At 43.8% G+C, this 25,146-nt stretch overlaps 1 non-coding gene and 1 pseudogene across 1 annotated transcript; both read right to left on the bottom strand.

The window, feature by feature from the left end:
• Window positions 1–25,146, bottom strand: part of LOC148015901 (uncharacterized) — a 178,415-nt pseudogene that overhangs the window by 6,643 nt on the left and 146,626 nt on the right.
• Window positions 24,142–24,340, bottom strand: LOC148015903 (U2 spliceosomal RNA). Its single transcript, XR_015688196.1, has one exon. It is a non-coding gene; the product is annotated as a U2 spliceosomal RNA (small nuclear RNA).

Raw genomic sequence — 25,146 nt, 5'->3', positions numbered from 1 at the left:
TATGAGCAAGCCATCAAAACAATCGGCAAGGCTAACGACACACCCTCCGTACGAGTCTGCATGATGGCAGGAAGCCTTCATGGGAAATTGAAGCCCGTCAACTCCCACGTCCCAGCCAACAAAAGGGAACTCCAGGGGGTATTGGAATATCTATCGGACAAGCTAGCTGGCAATCCAGCTGCAAATCTCAAACCACTTCAGGATCTTTTAGATGAATCCAAGTGGCAATGGACTAGAGTGCATGACTTAAACCTCATGTATAACTAGGCCCTGGTGCTTGATCAATGACCAGAGATAGACCGAGTCCTAGGAGACGACGAGCAGTCTGATGAAGGGAATTCTAATGACGAATACGAAGACTGCCAACCCTTCAGTGATAAAAGTGAGGGTGAGGTAGATACCGTGGAATACGACACTAAAGGACAAGAAATAGAGTAAATACGAGCAGACTCCAAGCCGCAGAGAAAGAGTATCTTCAGGATGGAGCGAGGAGTCATGCGTGCAGAATGTGACTGCTCCTGGTTGGAACACGTAGGAGCCATAGACCTTGAGCAAACAGGACTAGCCGAGCTAGGAATGACATCAGTATTTAGAACTGGATCACCATCTGAACTGTGCCCACCAGGGGAGACCACCTCTTCTAGCGAAGGCGGGGGATTCGACTCTGACTCAGATGTTAGTTCGAATAGTGATCCAGAGATTCCTAGGCTGCCCACAACCAGACACACCAAGGGGGACCTACCTGTCCACTGGAGGCGCAGACGATTAAGACATGACAATGCAAAACAACCCAGGGATACTCGAACGAAAGAACAGCAAAAACCGCAGGACCTCCCTAAACTATTTACGAAATTCAAAAAAGAGGATAGGGTGGTAGTTTTGTTAGATGCCAAACGTCAAGTATAGATAAGCGAACCAATCGAGGGACCAACCAAGGTCAAGGAGGTGGACCTAGCCCAAAAAGGGGAACCACCCCGACGAGTCTTCATTGCTAATGACTTGACTAATGAAGAAGAAACGAGTCTTGTCGCTCTCTTCCGAGAGTACATAGATGTGTTCACCTGGTCCTTAGGAGAGCTTAAGAGGGTAGATCCGAGTGTTGTGACTCACAACATACCCATGACGCCATGACGCAATACCGGTCAAGCAGCGACCGTACCCTATGAATCCAAAACATGCTCATGCTATCAAGGAAGAGATTGATAAGCTAATGAGAGTAGGATTCATTTATGAAATTGAGCACACAGACTGGGTATCGCCCATAGTCATTGTGATGAAGAAGAATGGAAAAATCCGAGTGTGCGTTAATTACAAGAAGGTAAATGTTGCCACCAAGAGGGACAACTATCCATTGCCATACACGAGCACATACTTGAGAGAGTGGCAGGCAAGGAAGCCTACAGTTTTCTGGACGGCTTCTCAGGGTACAACCAGGTGCAAGTGCATCCGGCGAACACTGCCTTCGCCACTGGGTGGGGCTTCTTTGCTTACATAGTCATGCCCTTCGGGTTGACTAATGCCCCTGCCACTTTCCAATGCCTCATGTGCACCATCTTTAAGGACATGCTTTGCAAGGAGTTAGAAGTCTTTGTCAATGACCTCTATGTCTACTCGACCTGGATCGAACACTTAGACAAACTCCGAGCAGTCTTCAAGCGATGTCGTTTATACTGCCTCTCCTTGAACCCCTTAAAGTGCCAGTTTTGGGTGAAGCGTGGATGCATCCTAGGACATGTGGTGTCGAAGAATGGCATTGCCACTGACTTCTCGAAGGTCAGGGTCATTGTTGACCTTCCACCCCCAACCAACTACAAGGGAGTTCAATGCTTTCTAGGCCATACTGGGTATTATCGGCGGTTTGTACTCAATTATGCGTTGATCGCCAGACCATTGTACAAGCTGCTTATTGTCTTCGAATGGACTGAAGCATGCCAACAGGCATACAAAGAGTGAAGAAAGATCTAACCACAGCACCAATCCTATGAGCCCCAGATTGGACCATCACCTTCCACGTGCATATCGATGCTTCTAAGTTTGCCGTGGGGGCAGTGTTGTGCCAACCTGGCAAACACAATTTAGACTATCCAGTGAGCTTTGCTAGCAGACAACTCACTAAGATGGAAATGAATTACTCGACAATGGAAAGAGAGGGATTAGCCATGGTATTCGCTGTGAAGAAATTCCGGCATTATCTTTTGGCCATGCCCTTCACCTTCTTTGTGGACCATCAAGCCTTGCTTTATCTAGTAAACAAACCTTGTGCTACAGGACGTATAGCTCGATGGCTCCTTTTGCTTTTAGAGTTTGACTTGTCCGTAGTGGTACGGAAGGAAAAACAGCATTACATGGCGGATCACATGTCGTGCATTCCCACCGGAGAAGCTGTTGGACAAGATGTTATTGATGAACTGCCCGGCGCCCATCTGTTTAACCTTTCCAGCGAGAGAGATCTGTTTAAGACTGATTTAACGCCGTATTGGATAGATGGCATAGTCCAAGTGCTTGAGCATGGACTGCCTAGCCGACCAATAGAAAAAGCCCGACTTAGGTTATTGATCCTTAAGATCCATCCCTATCAGCTAATTGCAGGCCAACTCTATAGGCTGGAGCAAGATGGTTTGTTGCGCAGATGCGTGTGCGAATATGAGATACACGATGTGCTCTCAAAAGCGCACGGTGGCATTGCCAGAGGGCACTTTAGCAGAGACACGACAGCGCGAAAAGTGTTGCAATCTCAACTGTGGTGGCCCACGCTTTTCCGTGATGCAGCACGATTCGTCAAGCACTGTGACGAGTGTGAGCGGACGAAGGTCCCAATTCCCAAAGATCAAATGGAATTAACCCCAATTATTACTCGACAACCCTCCGAAAAATGAAAAATTGATTTCATTGGGCCCATCAGTCCTGCGGCACAGTATTCGCAAGCTAAGTACATCATTGTGGCCACGGATTACCTCACTAAATGGGCAGAAGCGCGAGCCACACAAAAAAATGACGCTAGAATGACGACTAAGTTCTTATGGGAGCAAGTAATTTCACGATTCGGTTGCCCCATTGAACTGGTCAGTGAGACCAAGGCACGCACTTCATCAATGAAGTGATCGCGCATCTCCTGTCCACCTTCCTCATCATCCATCGCAAATCCTCGCCCACTACCCTCAGGAAAACAGCCAGGCCAAATCAACGAATAAGATTCTTGTCAACGTCCTAACCAAGATTGTCTCTGCTTCACGCAGTGACTGGGACAACAAGTTGATGGCAGCTCTATGGGCTTATCGAACTGCTTATAAAACGGCTGTCGGTCAAACCCCCTTTAGACTTACATATGGAACAGAAGCGATTCTACCATTACAGTTCTTCGTTCCTAGCCTGAGCATAGCGCTTCAAAAGCGATGGGAAGGAAAGGAGGCATAGACGCAACAACTAGTTGAGCTCGAACGCCTCTCGGAGACTTGTCTTCTCGCCACCCATGCACTGATCTGTGAGAAAGCCCGACACAAGAGCTGGTTTAACAAGCACATCAAGCAGCACGAGTTCAAGCCGGGTGACTTAGTGCTCCTCTACTCGGTTAAAGGGCATAAGCAAAAGATGAAATTTAGAGGTCTTGGACCCTTCAAAGTTCGTGTGATCAGCCAAACAGGCAATGTCAAACTTGAGACCCTAAACGGTGAAGGAATAGGCTTCTTCAATGGTAGTCGTGTCAAGAAGTACTACCCTCCTACACATCTCTTGCATGAGCCGTCGATGTTAGAACCGCCTGTCAAAGTATGAGTAGTCACAATCACTAAAATCGACGACGAGGACAAGGAAGCCGTGGAACCCGCATACCTCTGTATCACGGTCACGACAAAACAAACATGTGCTTTCACCGCCTTGATCGACGAGGGAGCAGACTTCAACGTCTTGACCTACAATCATTGGACTCAACTTTGCCAACCACAACTTCAACCCACCATTGCAAAATTAAGCCCATATGGGGCCCGTTCTTATGCACTACTTGGCAAGTGCAGAGCAGTCGTTTCTATAGGGTCTGAGACTGTTCCAATGATCTTTTACGTGTTGCCAAATGCTAAAAAAGCAAGCATAGAGTCATTGCTAGGGCGAACCTTCAAAAAGCAGACCCACTGCAATATTGACTACGCGTCGCAGTGCATCCACCTCACAATAGGCAACGTTCCCATTGTTACAGCTTTCAGCAAGGGCTGCGCAACCTCATCACGAGCCACCAAGCCACCGATAGAAACACCTGTAGGCAAGTCTAAGGAGGGGGATAGTGTGTGGCGGCCACTCCCCGAGTCTCATCGACCGCAACCCATAGTAGCCAAAGCTAAGGCCCCACAGACTCGCCTTCAATGGGTGCCTAAACAACCGCAACAGCCACCTAGGAGTCGATGCTCCTACCCTCATAAGGCCAGAAACTCTAAACCTAGGAGGCCCAAACACAGTTACAGGAATAGACATGTAATAAGTCAAAGATGGGTCCCCAAGGCCCTCTTGCGCACACAGGGCTACTATGAGGGCAATGCTTGGCTATGGATACCTAAGGCCCACACGGCCAGAGGCACCACTTGTACGCCAGCCTCAAGCTTGATCATCCCAAATCCCGTAGAACCTCAAAACCACAAGTCGCAGAGCTTCCACGACCCGCAACCATCAAGTTCATCCACGCGCAAACCTACGCAAATCGCCCAAGCCTGTCGACCCAAGCAACAACTGCCAACTCAAGAATCATCACCCACACGAAATGATCTGACTTTCCAAATCCATCCTGAAAGCAACAGGCCGTCACTCGAGGCCGCTGCTAACCTAGCCTCCGTCCCAGCGACCCAATCGTAAGCTCAAGAACACTCATCACCGCAACTTTCCGTCGCCAAAGGCTCAAGTCCTACCAAAGCCGAACCACCCGCAAGCCTTAGGCCCTCTTACGAGAGGAAATCCTTTCTCTCACTAGCAGCTGATTTAGCTAAGGAAACAGGGGATGACGTGGTGGATTGCATTAAGCGACTGGACACTACTTTTGTGTCACTAGCTCTGAGCTACGATCGCCTCAACTTAGGCCTATTGGATGAATCCTTCGCAGTCGAAGTTCAAACAATGCCTTGTTCTTGGGAAACATTTGAATTTGCATTTGCAAAAGCTGCTACCTCCGCTTCTAAGTTGCTTAGCAGTGAGATCTCAAAGGAGCAAGCAATCAAACAACGCCTCATCACGTCGTATGATCAGCGAACCACCTCTGCCATCACTGACCAAGAAGTGGCAGAGCTGTCAAAACTTGCTGAGACGAAATCCCAGTTCTTAAGGCATTGGTACGCTCTTAGGCTGCAATGGGAAGTTGAAGGATGCCAAGTAATGACCAACGCTGAGCAGCGACGCGCTATCAAAACAGCAGAGTACGACCCCACATACGTCGCGCCAACCTCATATCGAGTGTTAACCAGACTGGGGGGCCATCCTATAGAAGAACACATGAAGGGACACCCCTACCTCGACCGCTTATTGATCAAGGAGGAATTATACATCGCTAGCCAAGTCAACTCGGGCGACTTTCTAACTGATGTTCTCACATACATCACCCAAGTGGGGATTAAACCCTCCGACCTAGACCGCGAAGTCCATTTGGAATACAACCCCAATTTCTATACTTGGCTCCTTCACAAGTAGCCCCTACACCTCCATGCCGAAAGCCCTTCACCTTCTAACCCTCAATCTTAGGAAGGATTTTTCTCAAACTGGAAGGAGCAGGGGTAAGGTGAATCAAATCAGAATCAGTAAATCAAATCAAAGTCAGTGAAGCGCCTAGACATACATTGTGAAAAACAAATGGGGTAAGAAAAGGGCATGAAAACCTTGAATTAAAGGGCAAAAAGTCAAAGTCTGAAAAAGGGAATCTGCATTAGACCTTAATGAATTCATTCAAAAGCATAGATTTTTTTCTTTTTTCAACAGTTATTATGTCGCAGCAGGACCGAGCTCACCGACTCCCCTTCACAGAGGAGGAGAGAACGCGGGTCAGCATCAACCTGGAGAGCCGCACCTATAATCAATTGAAATTCCGAACTATTCACAATTTGGAAGAATTAGTGGCCAAGGAAGAGGCGGCCAGGAGCGTCGTGGAAAGCTACAACCTCAAGAACTACCTGGAATGTTTCGCACAAGAACCCGACCACACGAGGTGTGTGGAATTTCTCAGGTCCTACAATCCCGACAGCGAATGCGGCACTGTCACAATGGAAAGAGAATAGAATGCTAAGCAAGTATTGGTTCGTCTAACCCCGGCCTTGGTGGAGAAGGCACTGGGACTGGAACCAAAGGTGGAAAAGAAGCAGAAGAGGGAAGTATACGCCATGCTGGGGATGAGAAAGGAGGATGTACTGACAAACGACGGCATCAGTATCCAAGACATCCCCAATGCAAAGACCAGGCTACAGGCGAAGCTCATACATGCTCTCTTTTCCAACCAGCACTACAACGCGTTGATACACCGGATCAGCATACCAATACTGGAAAATGTAGCGGCCCATATCTTGCACGAAGTCGGCTACGTGTGCAAGACTATCGACCAGGCAGCTTGAGCGCTAGCCTTAGGAAGCATGCCAGCATGAGGAGAATCCCCGATGTTGAAGGCCACAGAAAGAAAGAGGGCCTCCTCCAAAGCCTCATTCATCGCATACGGGGGCATCTTAACGGCGCTTATCCAGGAGGCTGTGAAGAAAGCAGAAGAGGGGGAGGGGGAAACACCCGACAGATTGCCTCCTCATCAACACCAGGAGAGGTCCAGTGATAGGACGGAGACCGAGGAAGAAGGGGAAGAACAGAAGAGCAAAAATGAGGTCAATGAGACTAAGAAAAAAGCAGCGCGAAAGAAAAAGAAACAGGATGAAGGCCGTAGAAAGGAGAGGGAAGACTTGGAGAAAGAGAAATGACAATCCCTTAGGGAGGCAAAGGAGAGAGAAAGGAAGAGGAAGCAGGAAGAAGAAGAAACAACGGAGCAAGTCAGGCAGGCTAAAAAGGAGTCCAAGCAAGAGGCTGAAAGGAGAAGAAGAGAAGAGCAAGAGGAAAAAGAAAAACTAGAGGAAGAATACAAAAAGGCCGAAGAGGAAAGGAAAAGAAGAGTCGCAGAGGAGGAAGAGGAGTTAAGAAGAAAAGAGGAGGAGGACCTGGGCAAAGCTACATGCCAATCCATCGAACAGCAGTGTAGGGCAGATGACCCAAAAGCCTGGAACCAGCCAAGGGAAGAGAGGCCTAGCTCCAGCATGCAGGCACCAAAACCCGCACCCCCCCGCAGTTCCAGAAGGAAAAGGCAAAGCACCCCTGCATCCTATCCCCACCCTCATGGCACCCCCCGTTGAACCCACTACGCTAACCCCTAGTATCCCCACCAGCTTGGAAGTGTCCAACCTGGTGGCTTGGATGCAATACTTTATCACCAAGGAAATGGCCCAAAGGAAAAGCACGGAAACCATGACCACGGGACCAAAAAGGCCAGCTGTAGATGCAGAATCGAGGCAGGACCAAAAGCATCCACGTATGGAGGCCTCAACCACCCCCACCCACACAACAATGATGCCACCAGCCAGTTACGACGAATGCGTCGCTGCGCTGCTCTCCCAACTAGAGAGAGCGAAGGAGGAAAAAAGAATGGCAGTGGCTAAGTTGGTGACAGAAAAAGAGTCAGTGGCGGCTTTCAAACTAAAGAAAACCCGCATCATCGCCATGCAGCAACGCCAAATATTCAAACTCAAGCAAGAGTTGAAAGCCAAAGAGGACAGGGAAGAAAGCTACAAGGAGCGGCTGGAGGACGAGAATCAGGAACTCATGTAGATGCAATGGGAGTACAAGCTCCTCCTGATGCAATATAAGGAACTGGAGTCAAAGATCGCCACCATTGAGCAGATGCTGTAGGAGCTGAGTGCCAAAGAAGAGGAGAGAAGCCAAGAGAGGGAGCAACAACGAAAGGAGATCGATTCTATGACCAATCAGCTACGCCTCGGGAAGAAAGAACAAGACAACATGAGCAAAGAGCTCAGGGCCCAGGAGCAGAAGCTCGCAATCCTAGCTCAAAAGCAGGGGGAGAGTATGGAAGGAATGAGCAAAAGGGCCGAGGAATGGGCTGCGCAGAATGAGGCACGGGTGAAGGCATTGGCACGGCACCTTGCATTGGTGGAGAAGAAAAAAATCTTGGCAGAAAGCAAAGCGGGCGCCGCCCAGACGGCCTTCATTGTGCCCAGCAACAGGCCTTCCTCAATACACTACTGGATACAACTCAACCAGAGGGAAAGGAGCCATTGGAGATTGTAAAGAAGAAATTAAGCATCACACGCAGAGCCCTGCATGCGAGGCTGTAGATGCCACCCCAACCTCCAGAGGTTAGGCTGGGCTTAGAGGAGCAGCGAAAGTATCTACTACTGGCCGACCTAACCCCCCAGGAGGCAGATGCCCTCGGCTTTGAAGAAAGAGCACCACAAGAAAACCGGTAGGGGGAGGAAGTCGAACTCGAAGTCGACAAGAACAGATTCAGAGAAGATGTAATCCCGCAACCCCCCTCGCCACACGATCAGGATCCAACCCGACCCGCCCCTAGACAGACATGCCACCCTCAAGGAGCGACGGAAAAAGCTGGTGGAAGAAGCCAGAAAAAGGCAGCCTGAGAAGGGTCCTGCCGATCAAAGTGATGGAGGAGGTGATCGTGGCTAGTAGTCGACTAGGCCAAAGATGGCTTGATGAAAGGGAAAAGACCCCCACTTTGTGGGGCACGGAGGAGGCCAAATTTTGGCAAGACAAAGTATACGAAGTGCCACACACAGTAAGGGGCTACGACTGCCAACCCCTCTAGAGAAGGTGAATATGTAATATCAACATGCTCGCCGGGATGGCATTTTGTAACACCCTACCCTATGAGCGGAACGACCCCACGTTTATGGCGTATCCCCGTAGGGTAGGCGTGGATTTTGTCGCCACCCTCCATTGGAGGCATGACTTCCCCGTCATCTACAGTTCCAACACCACCTCCTTTGAGGATGCTCTACTTTTTGATCTAGCAAGCCTACCCGCCTCCACGACGCGCTTCCTCGCTGAGTTTTCCTCCTGCCCCGATCCCGCTTTCATAACCACCTGTAATTATCTTAGGCTCCTTAAGCTCCTACTTAAGCAGGATCCGGCACCGCAAGAAAACGGCTTGCCTCCCCTCTTTTTTGATCCTAATGCTATTGATAGTTGCGCTATGACCCGCTTAATGATGAGAGCTAGCCTACTACCTTCCTTTTGCCTAGCTCTCCTAGAGAATATGAGCGACAGCCAACTCACTAGGTGTAATCACCCCTTTCTATCCACCACCTCTCTCCACATCTGCATGTACCTGAAAGGGTACATGCAAAGCCACCAATTTTTAAGCAAATCCCTCCGCCCTCCTTCCCCCCCTCATTTCGACGACGAGAATTAGACTTGGCACAATGGAAAAAGGACCTTGCCACAATGGCCGGTCATGTAAAAAAGGGATGGGTGCCCATGGGATTTTAGGGTTTGTATATAGAAATTTCAAAAAGTGAATAAGAGATCATTCTTTGGTGTGTGGCAAAAGGAGTCTTCTTCTTCTTCTCTCCTTCTCACCTTCTTGCTTGTGTGTGCTCTTGAAAGAGGGAGTGTGAGAGTGTGAGGGAGTGAGTGTGTGTGAGAATGAGGGATCAAGAGGGTAAAGCTCTTCACCATCTCCTCTTCTCTTCTTCTCTTCCCTTCTCTCTTCTTGCGCCCACGGCTATGGAGGATGGAGCTTGGAGGTGGAGGAGGCTTGAGGATGCTTGAGCTAGTATCTAGGATCGTGGAGCTACCGGTGTGTGGGAGAGAGGAGGCAACTCATATCGGCACTAAGGTAAGCTCGCTACACTCGTAGGATCAACGGTGCCTCGACTAGGTGAGAGATAGCCATTAGAGCTCGCTTGGAACGCTTGAAACAATAAGCGGTCCATGGGTCTTGGCGGTTGAGCAAAAGCTCCCACAATTAGCTCTAGATTGCTCCTACTCTTCCATTTCTAGTTCCTAAACTTGCCCAAATACCTACTTTGATTGACCCAAATAAAGATGCCAGAGATGTTCGGAACTAATCTTTTCTTGACTTCTTCAATGACTCGGTGTTCCTCCAAGATAGGTAACAATGGAACATGTCATTTTCTCTGCACAGTCCAATGCAAGAGGAGCTCAAATTTTAGCCAGATGGCTATGTTCTCCTAGATAGTCTTCACTTCTGTTCTCTCAAAATTTTTTACTTTAAAAAGTTTCATCTAACCTTTGAGGGCTATTAGGCAACAAATGAGTGCCTTTCATATGAGTCACGCAGCTACCTTGACATAACTTTTCCCACTACCATTTTAAAGGCTCTTTTAAGTCTTTTTATACTTGAATGGAGATAGGCCATGGAGGTGGAGCTTGGTTTTGATGCTTAGAATCATGGTTGGGTCTTATTGGATAGACCCTCTCATCAGTAGATTTATTTGGTGTGAAGTGGATCTTCAAGGTGACATTCCACTCCAATGGTACCTTGGACAGGTACAATAAACCACTTGGTGATCAAAGGCCATGTGCAACAAGAGGGCATTGATGACACTAAGACCATGTTCTACTAGATCGACATGACTGGTGTCTTTGTTGTTGTTCTCAAAAACATCCCTGACAATGACCTCTTGACAATACAAAGGTCCTCGCATTTTGCAATGTAATATGGGTAAGTAATCCCCTTCCTAGTGCATGACTGTAAACTTGGCAAGGTTAGGAAGCTTGTTTTGAACATTGATGGTGGCCAACAAGACACTCAAATCCAGAAGCTTTCAGCTGATCCGAGAAATGAATAGGCCTTTGCACTTGATTAAGCATGTGAGGCCCTTCAATTCTAAAAGGCGCAAGTTGGTCCTCCGAGTGATAGCATCAAAGATTATTCGTCCCAGCATATTTGTCCTTTGTGATACGTCCAAAGAGATTGGTACTTTTGTGTTCACCTATTAAGCAATCACCTTGAAATAGTGGAAATGAGTGTTGAGGGCAGCTAGGGTGGCTTGATTTGCGATCTCGCACTTCTGGATGGCTATGGCATCACTTTGTCAATCTACAGCTTCTCTTTGATCATGCCCCACTCTTAGGTTTGACAGATCTCTTCCAAATAAAACCGTTGCTATTGTTCTATTTGATAGCAGCAGATGAAGGGCTCTAGAGAACCCGATGTGAGGGAGTTCTCAGGAAAAATTAGATGGCTCTAGAGAGAGAAAGTGGTAAGAAGAGAAAATGCAACATCGGAGTGGCAATGCTACAAAACAAAGGCTGAGACAAAGCCACCTGCTGGCTACTAGAGAATAAGTAAGCAGTTCTCTACCTTACACTGCACAAAGCTACCTTGACCCCGAGTGCAGTTGTCAACATACACCTAGGCTAGCAAAGATAGTGTTGCCCTAAACTGGGACACATTCTCAACAAGTTAGAGGCTTCAAATGTGCAGCACTTTGCTGTCACATACAAGCATAAAGAAAACTGCTGACGTGTCTAAAACTAAAACAAGAAGGGGACATTCAAGAGCATGAAGGTGCCCACTCTTTGGCAGCTCCTATTTTGGAGTAGGGTAAGGCATGTGACTAAACTACTGATCTAGTTGAGAGCTCGATTCCAAACCACTAGATTCTTCACTAGTAAACAAGCATGGGTCACGACAAAGAGCTTAATTACTTGATGCAATGGTATTTGATTCATGATGCTAAAAGCCAGAGACAAAAGTAGCTTCTTTGAAGAGAGATTTGCTATTTCAAATGTACAAGGTCAATAACTACAAGCATAAAAAGGGCAAGTGCAGTGAGCGGTCAGTGTTCAAGCAGCAGTATGAATTGCTGGCATGGAAAAGCAACAAGACCAACCTCCCACTCACTGGCATAACGAATGTTGGATAGAGATATCTAAAGGAATCTTCACGTATTTATAAATATGTCAAATCAAGAATGGCTCATGAAGCACAATAGGAGAGCCCTTGCTTTGGCTTTGGTGTGTGCTGGCAAACTCTATTAGTCAAAACTTGTCCTCAAGCATAACTACAAAGCCTTTGATGCAGGCTGTCAAAATCAGTTTCATTACCCATACACAATCAAATGTTTCTTTTCCTTTGCCTTCGGTACAATGGTTATGTGTGCTCACAACCACAGAAAAGCAGCAGGACCCACCCCCCACTCACTGGCATAACAAATGTTGGATAGAGACACCTAGAAGGAATTTTCGCACAAAAAGTATTTTTTACTATTAGGGTATTCATTGTATATGGATCCCACAAAAAGTTTTTTTTACTCTTTGTAATCACCAATCAAAGCCCTATAAATTGCAACCTAGAATGCAACAATTTAATCCTTATTAACAAAATTGTGCCTCATCAAGCCATTTGGATATATAGCCCCAAAATTACTTGGTCTATGACTATAAACAATCTAATCTCTCATAAGCTCGAGAAAGTTGGGCCTCACGTAGTACCAACTTCCAAAGAAACACAAATCTCAAAGCCTATATGTAAGAAAACAAACACACAATCATAAATAGTAAGTCACCGTGTGACAACTACAAACAGACAATACCCAAGAGCATACTAGCAATCACTACTACAATGCCCTAATGAATGTGACATGACCACAACCACTAGGTGGAATGGAACCTTGGTAACACCACTGGGCTGCAATTCACAAAAGAAAATAACCCTACTAGAGTGGCTAAGATCTAGTGAATGTGTGATTCCAAGTATCCATTCCTCACTTTTTAGTACAATCATCATCTCGATATTGCTTGTAACAACAATTGTCAGTTAATGAACAACACAGAATAGTGTTGTGGTATCAAAACCTACAACATGAATCCAACTCACTTGGTAGAATTTTACTTTGTGTAGTTCTCATCCCTTGTGACTTACCATATCTCTCAAAATTGGAGCAACATACTTTAATGGATAAAGTTCTTCTAGAAGAAGTTCTTCATGTAGTAAGTTGACTTGACGGTCCATCCTTATTAATGGACATGGTGACTTATATTTGCAGGCTCCCTTATTGGCCCTTGGACTTGGACATGCTTGCCAAGATCCCAGTATAACCCAATATTTTTTTATTGTGGCTTCCTTGAGACACGCTTGGAACCCATTCACACATTATAGCTAGGAAGCTATCTACTACCACTAGGGGGGACCAAAGTAAACAAATCAAATGACACAAAATATGGAAATGTGTTAATTTAATGTAATATCATATTGATGTCATTCTGAATGCATTGCTTTTTGTTCATATTTTTTTATAATTCTCGTAGTAATTTATTGTGAAAAATGCATAAATGGCAACTTGGATCCTAGCTCCAGTCATAAAAATGACTAACACTAAGTTCCCTACACTAATTAATGACCTGAGGGATAAAGATAAAATTATATTTACCATAGAACAATGCAACAAGTATGATTTTTGGCCTAGCACTTGGGACTTAGGGAATCTTAAATTCAAGCTAATGAAAAATTGGGAGGAACTAGCCAACGGAAATAACATGGCCAAGAAACTTGTCAAACAATGTGGTCTGCAACATTATGCTAAAGTGTGGAGTAGACTAATTTACTTGACCACATGCCTAGACTTCATTTGAGACTATGAGTCCAAATTGAAAACAATTGTATGATGCTATTAGGTAAGGGGGGAGCAAAATTTTAACAAAGTGACACCATAGCTCATAGATCTTGCCCTGGAATACAACAAAATGAAGGGGAGCATAAAGGACCTATACAAACACCTATAGTCTCACAAAGATGAAAAATCTTGATGTTAGTCAACATGGTCTCTAGTTAAGTGCCATTGTGGAGGAAAGTTGCATGCAATGGCCCAAATCTTCCACCACATGTTTATTTATAAGAAGCCCAACTCTTCCACAATGAGGATATTGTAATGAACTGACCTTAGTACCTTAGATATTATATAATATTTAGTGATAAAAGTAATCAAAGATGTTGCATACTTTGTTGCACATTAGTAAATTCAAGAGTAATAATGTTTGGGAGTGTCAAAGTCCTTGCCTTTATTGATTCTTTTGAGATATTAATAGGGATTTTTGATGGAAAATCATGAAGACTGAAATTTAACATCTTTAAGTTTCTCAAAAATGTGAAATGAAATGGGAGAATTGTAGAGCTTACCAACACAATCACAATAGTTCAAATAGATCTTAATTTCAAGTTCTGGATCAAAACTTATGGTTGTTTCAAGTTTTGTCTAGTGTGCAAGAATTGTTACGTGTGAGTTGCATGCACGTGCAAAAAGGCTGCAGTTTTTTTTAATTGGAATCCTAAAATTTTAAAAACGTGGATATTCTCAAATTAAGTAAAATCTCTTGAGAAACACTCAAATTAGGTAGCTTTTAAGATTTGATCATTGATGATATAAGCTGCAAATGCTAAAAGCAACCCCCCTCTCCCCTCCCCTCCCCAATTGGCATAAACTAGGTAGCAAGTTGATTTCCTTTTCTTGTGCTTTGATGCGTTCAAGATGAGTACAAAGAAGCTTCTTGAATGAGTGCTAGAGCCAAGTACAAAGCATGTGGCTAATTTCAACATTAGAGCTTGTTGAAAATAAGAGAGAGACCTCCAATATATAGGTATGGGGCTTGGCTAACATGGAAAGTAGAGGCTACAATGATAAGTATTTTCTAAAATGACAAGTGTAGAGACAACCATCTCTTTCAAAGTGACACATGTCCCATCGTAGATGCCACATGTCAATCTTCTAGAGAAGAAGCTTCTAAGCCTTTTCTCTAAAAATCTCTCGAATAGTTAAGAATTTTAGATCGTTGTTGAAGACAAATTTGTTACTTACAAAATTAAGGATCCTTTGATGTGAACATAATTTTCATTTTAGTAACATCCTAAAAAATTAGCCTCCTAAATTTTAGGAGTCACCAAATATAGAGTCTATAGAGCTTGATTGTATAGATTCACTAGTTCATGGTTTGTTTCTTTAATCATGAGCATTTGATTTCACTTTTTAGTCAATGTGACTACCCGACTTTAAAAAATTGTTAGTCATCTGAACTTTTTGGTTAATTAAACTACGAATAAAGTTTAAATTTGTCATGGACATCTTGTCAATGACAACCCAAGTAGAATTACAAGTCATTTTTGCCATTGGCCACTAAACATTCAAATAATACAAACCGCCTTTCAAGGTATATGAACATTGAACTAATTTGAATCATTGAGCCAATACATCTTAATAATAGTTGATCTACAAAAAGTTGGTTACACTAAGTTGTGGTGCAGCTCTAGTGATAGCCAGAGTGTAGCTAATGATGCCACATGTGAGCTATGGCAACACTATAGAAACAAGTTCTTTACCATGAGTACCTTATCTATATCTTGGAGGATCCAACTTCATTCAAGGAATATCTTTTTGGAGATGACCACTTTTGCAAGTTTTATAAAAGTAGTTACCCTAGCTTTAGCTCCCCACTCCCTCTATGCACCTTGCACACTCACTCTTAACTCTATGCATTACTTAGTCTATGGCCTCCCCCCCTCTCTCTCTCTCTCTCTCTCTCTCTTAGTCCCAATCACTCCTACACTTAGTGCTCACTTCTACAAATAGTTATATTCTAGGCTTGTGCTAGCCTTTCTCTAGATTCATTCTAGCAAAACCCCTAGTCTTGCCATGGCTTTTCCTTAGAACCTCTCTAAGGGAACCATGGTCAAGAAAAAGAGAGAAAACTACTTGGTGGAAACCCAAGACATACTCAACACTACTACCCAAACACATATTTTCCTATGCAAACATTGACTCTGTTCACATAGACAAAGCATCTACAAGTTGTTGGTTGCAAAAGCAACCTTGTAGATGTTAGCTTCACCATCCGGAGTAGCTACACAACAAGAGACAATATCTTCTTGTGTATGCTTCATATAATAGTGCCATTTGAATAGTATCCCTCATGGAGATTGTTCACTTGTCCAGCACCCTTTTACGAAGATGATTATGATCATGCAATGCAAAGGGGGGGTATAACAAGAAGGGTGCTAGGTAGAGATTACCATTATGTAAAAGCCAAACTAGCCTAGAATACCTTAAGGGTGCCTAACTGTGTGACCACCATCACGTATGGCCAAAAAAATGTTCCTAAACTTGCCCAAATACCTACTTTGATTGGCACAGATAAAGATGTCAGAGATGTTCAGAACTAATCTTTTCTTGACTTCTTCAATGGCTTGGTGTTCCTTCCAAGATGGATAGCAGTGGAACATGTCCTTTTCTCTGCATGGTCCAATGCAAGAGGAGCTAAAATTTTAGTCGGATGGCTATGTTCTCTTAGATGTTCTTCACTTCTATTCTCTCAAAATTTTTTAATTTAGAAAGTGCCAAAAAGAGGAAGAGAAGTTGGATGCAAAAATAAAAAGAAGCATGAGCATCAACCCATAAGTACAAAGCATAACTTCAACAATTTATTTTTGTTATTATCTTCTATTATTTTAAATCTAACAACTACAAAAATTTTCATTATAAATGTGAGTGGTGGGACTTCTCCCGTAATGATTCATAAAGTAATATAGAAAAGTCAACCAAAGGCCAAGGCTTGAGAGCTAGACATTACACTCACATGGAATCGACCAAATAGTTTAGTGGAACAACAACAAACCTATCATTAATTAAAAGTTACATGTAAGATTCCAAAAGAGATAAAGAAAGGTTAAGTTCTTGTGTGAAAATTTGCATAGCTCTCTTTTGCCATCTCCTTCTCTCTGCTCCATCTAATAGCAGTTGAGCTTGAGTGAGGGTGAAGAAGTGAGCATGTGAGACTTGTTGAGCTTGAGGGTGCAAGGGCTTCCCTTGCTCTCTTGAGTACTCTCTTCTATCTTCACCTTATTCTCTTGCTTGGTCATGTCTTTGGGGACAATGGATCAAGAGGAGACAAAACATGCACAGCGCAACAAGTGACCCTCAAAGTTTCCTTCCTTACAATCCAAACTATTATGGCAAAGATTGAGGCATCAATGAGTGCTCGTTGAGCACTCTCCTCACACTCTCTTATCTCTTCTCTCTTGCATCCTTGTAGTAGTACAAGTGGAGTATGAGAAGCATAGATGTTAAGAAATCAAGATGAGATATAGGTGAGCTATTGAGTATGTGGCTTGTATGTGAAACACACACACACACACACACACACACAAAGTCCACCCTTAAAACAAGATTGCAATTGCGTTTGTTGTTAAAAGCTCTGATTAGGGGTGAATTATTTGGCCCATGTAATCATCACTAGTAACTCGTAACCATGAAATAAGTTGCAATGCATTTTACAATTCCCATTAATGTAATTCTAGTGTAAATGGGCATTTTTTGAAACTTTCAAGGTGTAGTCACCATTATTAAGCAACATCCATGGCCATAAATAATGGGACTTGGTGATGTATTGAAGTTCAAAATAGACAACACATGGATTTTTTTAAGAAAGCACATTTGCAATATAAGTAGACTAGACATTAGGACAAAAGTGAAGCGAAAGGAGCCATGTAAGAAGATGATTAATTTCTTAATCACATGCAAACTAAATTAAAAAAGGGGAAGAAGGCCATCTTGTTAATTTTGCTAAGTTCCATTTAACTTTAGTGTTGCATCATCATTAAATAACAGGGATGCCTCTATCTTTTCTCTCTCTTTCCTTTCCTTTTGTCTTTATTAGTTCCATTCCCATAAAGTTCAATTGAGACCTACAAAGTTACCTAGCCAATTCTTAGAAATGTTTAGGATATTTGGGATTAGGATGTATATTCACATGTAGTTGTTTATTTGAGGCCTTGCATATCTTGTGGCATGTTAGGAGACAAACCCAATGCATGCTAAGGTAGGGGCCTTTCAAATGGAATGAAACTACCTTTAGCATCCTATTGAGTTTAGATACCTCAAACGTGCCTATTTTGGTGGGCTTATTGTGATATTTATGTTAAGGAAAGTTTACAATTGATAGTACAAATGGATCATAAGAAATTATTAGTAATGGTGATGCATTTCAAGTTAAAAAAATTTATTGGCTTAAGAAAGAATGATATGCAATTGTGCAGAGTGGGTGGAGATGAGATGATAATGTATTGATACACTACAATAACTTGTTTGAAAGCAAGCATCTCCTAGTTAAACCTTTCAACACAAATTCGACACTATATGATTTCTATGTGAGTTGCTTTTTCCTTTACTACTCCAAAATGAAAAACATAGGTTGGTGCATAAAAATGAAAAACTTTCAATTGGCTAGTGCATGAAATTTATAGTAAAGGGACATAAAATGAAGACATTGGATGCATCTACTCTTGATGTAATGAAGAGAAAGGGAATTCGAAAAAGAAGTTTTAATTACATAACCAAATGAATTCTTAAGAATTTAATAGAATGAAAAGTGCATCCTCTTAGAGAAAGAGAATGGATTGTCTATTTCCATGCTTGAGAATCTCACTTACTAGTATGCTCCACATTTTTTAGAGACTCGTAGCCCTCCCCCCTCTAGTTGTCCCAAAGTGTCCTCCACACACACACACACACACACACACACACACACACACACACACACACACTCTCTCTCTCTCTCTCTCTCTCTCTCTCTCTCTCTCTCTCTCTCTCTCTCTCTCTCTCTCTCTCTCTCTCTCTCTCTCTCTCTCTCTCTCTCTCTCTCTCTCTCTCTCTCTCTCTCTCTCTCTCTCTCTCTATGTGTGTGTGTGCGTGCGTGCGTGCGTGCGTGCATGTGTGTGTGTGTGTGTGTGTGTGTGTGTGTGTGTGTGTGTGTGTGTGTGTGTGTGTGTGTGTGTGTGTGTGTGTGTGTGTGTGTGTGTGTGTGTGTGTGTGTGTGTGTGTGTGTGTGTGTGTGTGTGTGTGTGTGTGTGTGTGTGTGTGTGTGTGTGTGTGTGTGTGTGTGGGTGTGCGCGTGCGCGTGCGCGTGCGCCTGCGCGCGCGCGTGCGTGCGTGCGTGTGTGTGTAAGGGTTTTTTTCTTTAAAGAGAGCGAATTGAGAGGGGGGTTTGTAGACCTAACTACCATGAAAAATAACCATGGCATGTGGCACAATGGACATCTTGAGATATGGTGCAATTGATGATTGCTATACCATGTTAGAAGGATGTTGTGGTCTCCAGTGTGTGGAGAATTTAAATTGTAAGGTGAAAGCCCAATTCTAAGCAAAGCCACATAGTATGGTTCATATTGACCATGCCTTGTGGAGCTTGTTAAAATAGAACACACTTGTAAAATGGCTTAAAGCTAGAAGGACACACAATCCATAATCAGCCACACTACATGGCATTGTTTTATTTTCTAATCAAAAGTGAAGAAAAACAGAAATAACTTTACATTGCGAGCTACTTTCCCGAGGGACCTAAGTTGCATTATACACATGTACAACTATGTACATGCAATAAATATGGGCACTTATAGAGAGAGGGTTAAAAAATATGAGGTGTACGATGGCCCCCATGTTGGCAAACCAGGTCATCGCACCAATATAGATTCCAAAAAATCTAATCTAACTGGTGATTGAATATCTATTGGACATGGTACACTAATTATTTAGAAAAGAAAAAGGTTCAATTATAAAATTTCTCTTATAAAATACACAATACTCAACTCTACAATTCACATGAGAGTGCTACATAGATGAGTACATTTGGCTTTGCAATAGCTAGAGTCATTAGCATGATGCTGGTGGATATTCCACCAATTCTAGAGTCACCACCTCACGGTAGGTGGGGACATAGCACATCAAACCCTATAAAGGTCCACAAGGCTTTTAAGGCAAAGGAGACATGCCGGAAGGGAAGTGCAAAAGGTAAGCCATCAAAAAAGGCACCCTTGGGAAACAAAGACAAAGGACAATGGAAAAAACCTTCCAAGGGGAAGATCTCAATTGGGGACAATGACATAGAGCAAAAGGGGCCACATGTCCAAATAGAATCCCAACAAGTATGTCTAATCAACAAGGTGTGGAGCAAACAAAGAAAACTCCCAAGATGAGTTCAAGGGGCAATCCTACTAGGAATGGGTAAGCTAATAAACAACAGTGAGTCTAAAGAGCACTCATGCTAGGGAGGGACAGGGCAATTAGTAACGTGGGGACCAAAGAACCATGATGAGTCCCGGGAACACTACTATGAAAGAGCAACATGGCAACCACACCCCCACCAAAAAGCTTAAAAGAACTCCTACCAAGGAGGGAGAAGTGGCATTGCCAAGAAGGGAAATATTGGCTTTGTCAAAATTTAAAGAGGATCTTGTACATTGATCTATCCCAAACACAACGAGAACACAGAATTGTAGTGAAATTGTGATAGTCTTGATCGTAGAATAATGTATGCATCTAAGCTTCACCCAGTCACAGATAAATCGACACAACTTATGCAAGAATCCAAGTTAGCTTGAGCCTGGGTATCCATGGCCACCTCCTTTAGCTCCAATTGGCCCATCTTTGCCCCCACATCCTACATCAGCTCTAGTGATTGCTCATGTTCCTATTCCATTTCTAGTTCCTAAACTTTCCGAAACACCTACTTTGATTGACCCAGATAAAGATGCCAGATGTGTTCAGAACTAATCTTTTCTTGACTTATTCAACGACTGGTGTTCCTTCCAACATGGGTAACAGTGGAACATGTCATTTTCTCTGTATGATCCAATGCAGAAGGAGCTCAATTTTCAACCACATGGCTATGTTCTCTTAGATATTCTTCACTTCTACTCTCTCAAAATTTGTTACTTTAACTGGAAATGTTTCATCTAACCTTTGAGGGTTATTAGGCAACAAAGAAGTACCTTTCATATGAGTTATGCAGCTATCTTGACATAACTTCTCCCAGTACCATTTTAAAAGCTCTTTTAAGTCTCTTTATACCCGAATGGAGACAGGCCACAAAGGTGGAGCTTGGTTCTAATGCTTAGAATCATGGTTCAAGGTCTCAGTGGATAGACCCTCTCATCAGTAGGTTTATTTGGCGTGAAGTGGATCTTCAAAGCAACATTCCACTCCAATGGTACCTTGGACAGGTACAAGAACCACTTGGTGACAAAAGTCCGTGTGCAACAAGAGGGCGTTGATGACACTAAGTCGATCGCAATTATGGTAATATGATTACCATTAAACTTGCCCGAATACCTACTTTGATTGACCCAAATAAAGATGCCAGAGATGTTCAGAACTAATATTTTCTTGACTTCTTCAATGACTCGGTGTTCCTCCAAGATAGGTAACAGTGGAACACGTCATTTTCTCTGCACAGTCCAATGCAAGAGGAGCTCAAATTTTAGCCAGATGGCTATGTTTTCTTAGATATTCTTCACTTCTGTTCTCTCAAAATTTTTTAATTTAAAGGTTTCATCTAACCTTTGAGGGCTATTAGGCAACAAACGAGTGCCTTTCATATGAGTCATGCAGCTACCTTGACATAACTTTTTCCACTGCCATTTTAAAGGCTCTTTTAAGTCTATTTATACTTGAATGGAGATAGGCCATGGAGGTGGAGCTTGGTTTTGATGCTTAGAATCATGGTTGGGTCTTACTGGATAGACCCTCTCATCAGTAGATTTATTTGGCGCGAAGTGGATCTTCAAGGTGACATTCCACTCCAATGGTACCTTGGACAGGTACAAGAACCACTTGGTGATCAAAGGCCATGTGCAACAAGAGGGCATTGATGACCCTAAGATGATCGCAGTTATGGTAATATGACTACCATCAGATTGGTGTTAGCTCTTGTGTCACATCCTCATCAACCCATGTCAAGAGTGCCATCCTCAATTCAAAGATTCAGTAGGAAGATTATGCAAGTAACCCAAGGGATTTCTCATTCTATAGCATTAGAAACATGTCTACCACTTGCAATGGTGGCATGAAGCAAGCCCCTCAAGCATGATACTAGTGTAAATCTCTTTTCTTCCTCACAAGAATTCCACTTGGATGCAACTCTCTCTCTCTCTCTCTCTCTCTTCAGGTAATCCTTTTCTTTTCTTTATTATTTTGTAAGTGACTAATCTCATTATCACAAGTTCATATAGCTGATGTCATGCATCAACTACACTACCTTCAAGATGACTAGATTGGGTCAACTATCAAGAGCACAAGCAGCGTCGTTCGGAGTCAACTGGTGTTGCCCACAACTGGCAGTTGGTTGGTCTCCTTTTTACTACCCAACACCAAGGTGGATGTTTCCTTCTCAACACACACATGGAGGCAGTTCTCCCCTTCTATTGGACAGACTCATTACTATGCGGGTATCTGAGTGCTCGGCTATCTCAAAAGTGCTTCATCCCTTGCCATTCACTACTACACCGGCACTACTTTATATATCCACACAAACTCAGATTAAGCCAACAACATCGAGAAGATACAAATGGAGGATACTACTTCAACCTTGGCTCAAACCTTGTTTACCTCCATTGCAAACAACTCATAAAACCATAGCAAAGGAAAAGTACCAGGCTGGCTTATAACCATGTTATTTCCGAGCTTCATATCTTCACAAGCTTCCTCGAGAATTCGCACATGCACAGGAGCAACGCACTATGATCTACTCCCATGGCCAAAGTGTTATTGCTCAAAGTTCATGATCCTCTTGCTTGCAAGCAAATTGAGTTGGTGGCAACACTCAGATTGGAGTATGTCGCTGCTCGAGACAATGCAGCAAATGCTTGTACCGAAAGCATTACCCCTGAGCACAACCCACGCGATCTACTGTAAAGAGTTCTACTAGATCAACATGACTGGTGTCTTTGTTGTTGTTCTCAAAAACATCCCTGACAATGACCTCTTGACAATACAAAGGTCCTCGCATTTTGCAATGTAATATGGGTAAGTAATCCCCTTCCTAGTGCATGACTGTAAACTTGGCAAGGTTAGGAAGCTTGTTTTGAACATTGATGGTGGCCAACAAGACACTCGAATCCAGAAGCTTTCAGCTGATCCGAGAAATGAATAGGCCTTTGCACTTGATTAAGCATGTGAGGCCCTTCAATTCTAAAAGGCGCAAGTTGGTCCTCCGAGTGATAGCATCAAAGGTTATTCGTCCCAGCATATTTGTCCTTTGTGATACGTCCAAAGAGATTGGTACTTTTGTGTTCACCTATTAAGCAATCACCTTGAAATAGTGGAAATGAGTGTTGAGGGCAGCTAGGGTGGCTTGATTTGCGATCTCGCACTTCTGGATGGCTATGGCATCACTTTGTCAATCCGCAGCTTCTCTTTGATCATGCCCCACTCTTAGGTTTGACAGATCTCTTCCAAATAAAACCGTTGCTATTGTTCTATTTGATAGCAGCAGATGAAGGGCTCTAGAGAACCCGATGTGAGGGAGTTCTCGGGCAAAATTAGCTATAGCTCTAGAGAGAGAAAGTGGTAAGAAGAGAAAATGCAACGTCGGAGTGGCAATGCTACAAAACAAAGGCTGAGACAAAGCCACCTGCTGGCTACTAGAGAATAAGTAAGCAGTTCTCTACCTTACACTGCACAAAGCTACCTTGACCCCGAGTGCAGTTGTCAACATACACCTAGGCTAGCAAAGATAGTGTTGCCCTAAACTGGGACACATTCTCAACAAGTTAAGAGGCTTCAAATGTGCAGCACTTTGCTGTCACATACAAGCATAAAGAAAACTGATGACGTGTCTGAAACTAAAACAAGAAGGGGACATTCAAGACTATGAAGGTGCCTCCTATTTTGTTGGAGTAAGGTAAGGCATGCGACTAGACTGGAAAGCTCGAGTCCAAACCACTAGATTCTTCACTAGTAAAAGCATGCATGGGTCACGAGTAAGGTAAGGCATGCGACTAGACTGGAAAGCTCGAGTCCAAACCACTAGATTCTTCACTAGTAAAAGCATGCATGGGTCACGACAAAGAGCTCAATTACTTGATGCATTGGTATTTGACAGGGATAGGCTACTGCAAATGTTCAAGGTCAATAACAATAAGCATAAAACGGGCAAGTGCAGTGAGAGCTCATGGAAGCACAGGTGTTTAATGCCAATCTCCGGCCGACGGAAGCGCAAGCAACGTGGCAGTGAGCGTATTAACGAGAATCTGCGGCTCAAACGCTCCACCGGCAAGGCTGGTTACGCACCTTCGCCAATCCGTTTTCCATTCAAGATCTGTGAAGGGGGTGCGCCAAGCGCTCCGAGATAGTGCAATACGGAGGCGACGCGCGCAGCCCCGGGCAGCAAGCTGCCGGGTGGGGCTGCCCCCGTGAGAAAAATTAGGTTAATATCGTAGTGACCCGATGGGTCACGTATCAGATATTAAACTGATAAGAACAGATACTACACTTGATCTTAGCCAAAAGGCCGAGAAAGGTATGATCACCCTTAGCTCCGACCCTTCCTTTTATACTACCCTTCTTTCTCTCTAGGCGCTCTCTCTCTTCCGTGTCTCACGCTGCTTCTCTCGCCAAGGCTGTGCCTACGGGACAGTCGCCGGGGTCATTCATTGTATTCGTCCAATCTCAACCCCAGACCTTTTCCAATGACTCGCGTTACTTGTCCATTTTGCCTCGGCTTAACTTAACCCCACACCTTGATTTTATCCCTGTGTGGCATGACAATGCTCCGAACGACGATTCCAAGGGTGACACTTCATGCCACCATAAAGCCTTTATGTGCTATGATTGTTGAGTTTACATTGCCTGAGACGTTCGGTAAACATGCAAGTCTACTTGAAGATTGAATTTACCATTTAGACTGCCGTGTCTCCTTCCATTCATGAAAACAAAGGCGACTAACTAATCCTCCTCCTCCTGTAAATACTGCCCCTTTTCGATTCCCTCCGTGTGCTCACTATGCTCTTTCAAGTTGCCTATATTTCTCGAGCTGCGTGCTTTATACTCTTAGTGGATATTGGAGTACCGTATCCTTTGCTCAAAACGCAGCTAACGAGGTTGCAACCCCTTGAGGCCTTGCATTCAAGGCTTAACATAAACTACCACACTTTCTTACCTTAAGCCCGCATTGTGACCGTAACGTTACGTACGCCACCCTCGATACTTAAATCAATTCATCTAAGTATTTGGCAAAGCAAGATCCTCTTTAAATTTTGACAAAGCCAATATTTGCCCTTCGATTTTGCCATCATTCCTCGTTTGTCGGGGTCCTTCTTGGCCATGCCAC

The sequence above is a fragment of the Lygodium microphyllum genome, chromosome 23 (assembly GCF_053477565.2).
Source record: "Lygodium microphyllum isolate KBCC chromosome 23, Lygodium_microphyllum_v1.1.10, whole genome shotgun sequence".
NCBI lineage: Eukaryota > Viridiplantae > Streptophyta > Polypodiopsida > Schizaeales > Lygodiaceae > Lygodium > Lygodium microphyllum.
This window is presented reverse-complemented; position numbering and strand designations above follow the sequence as displayed.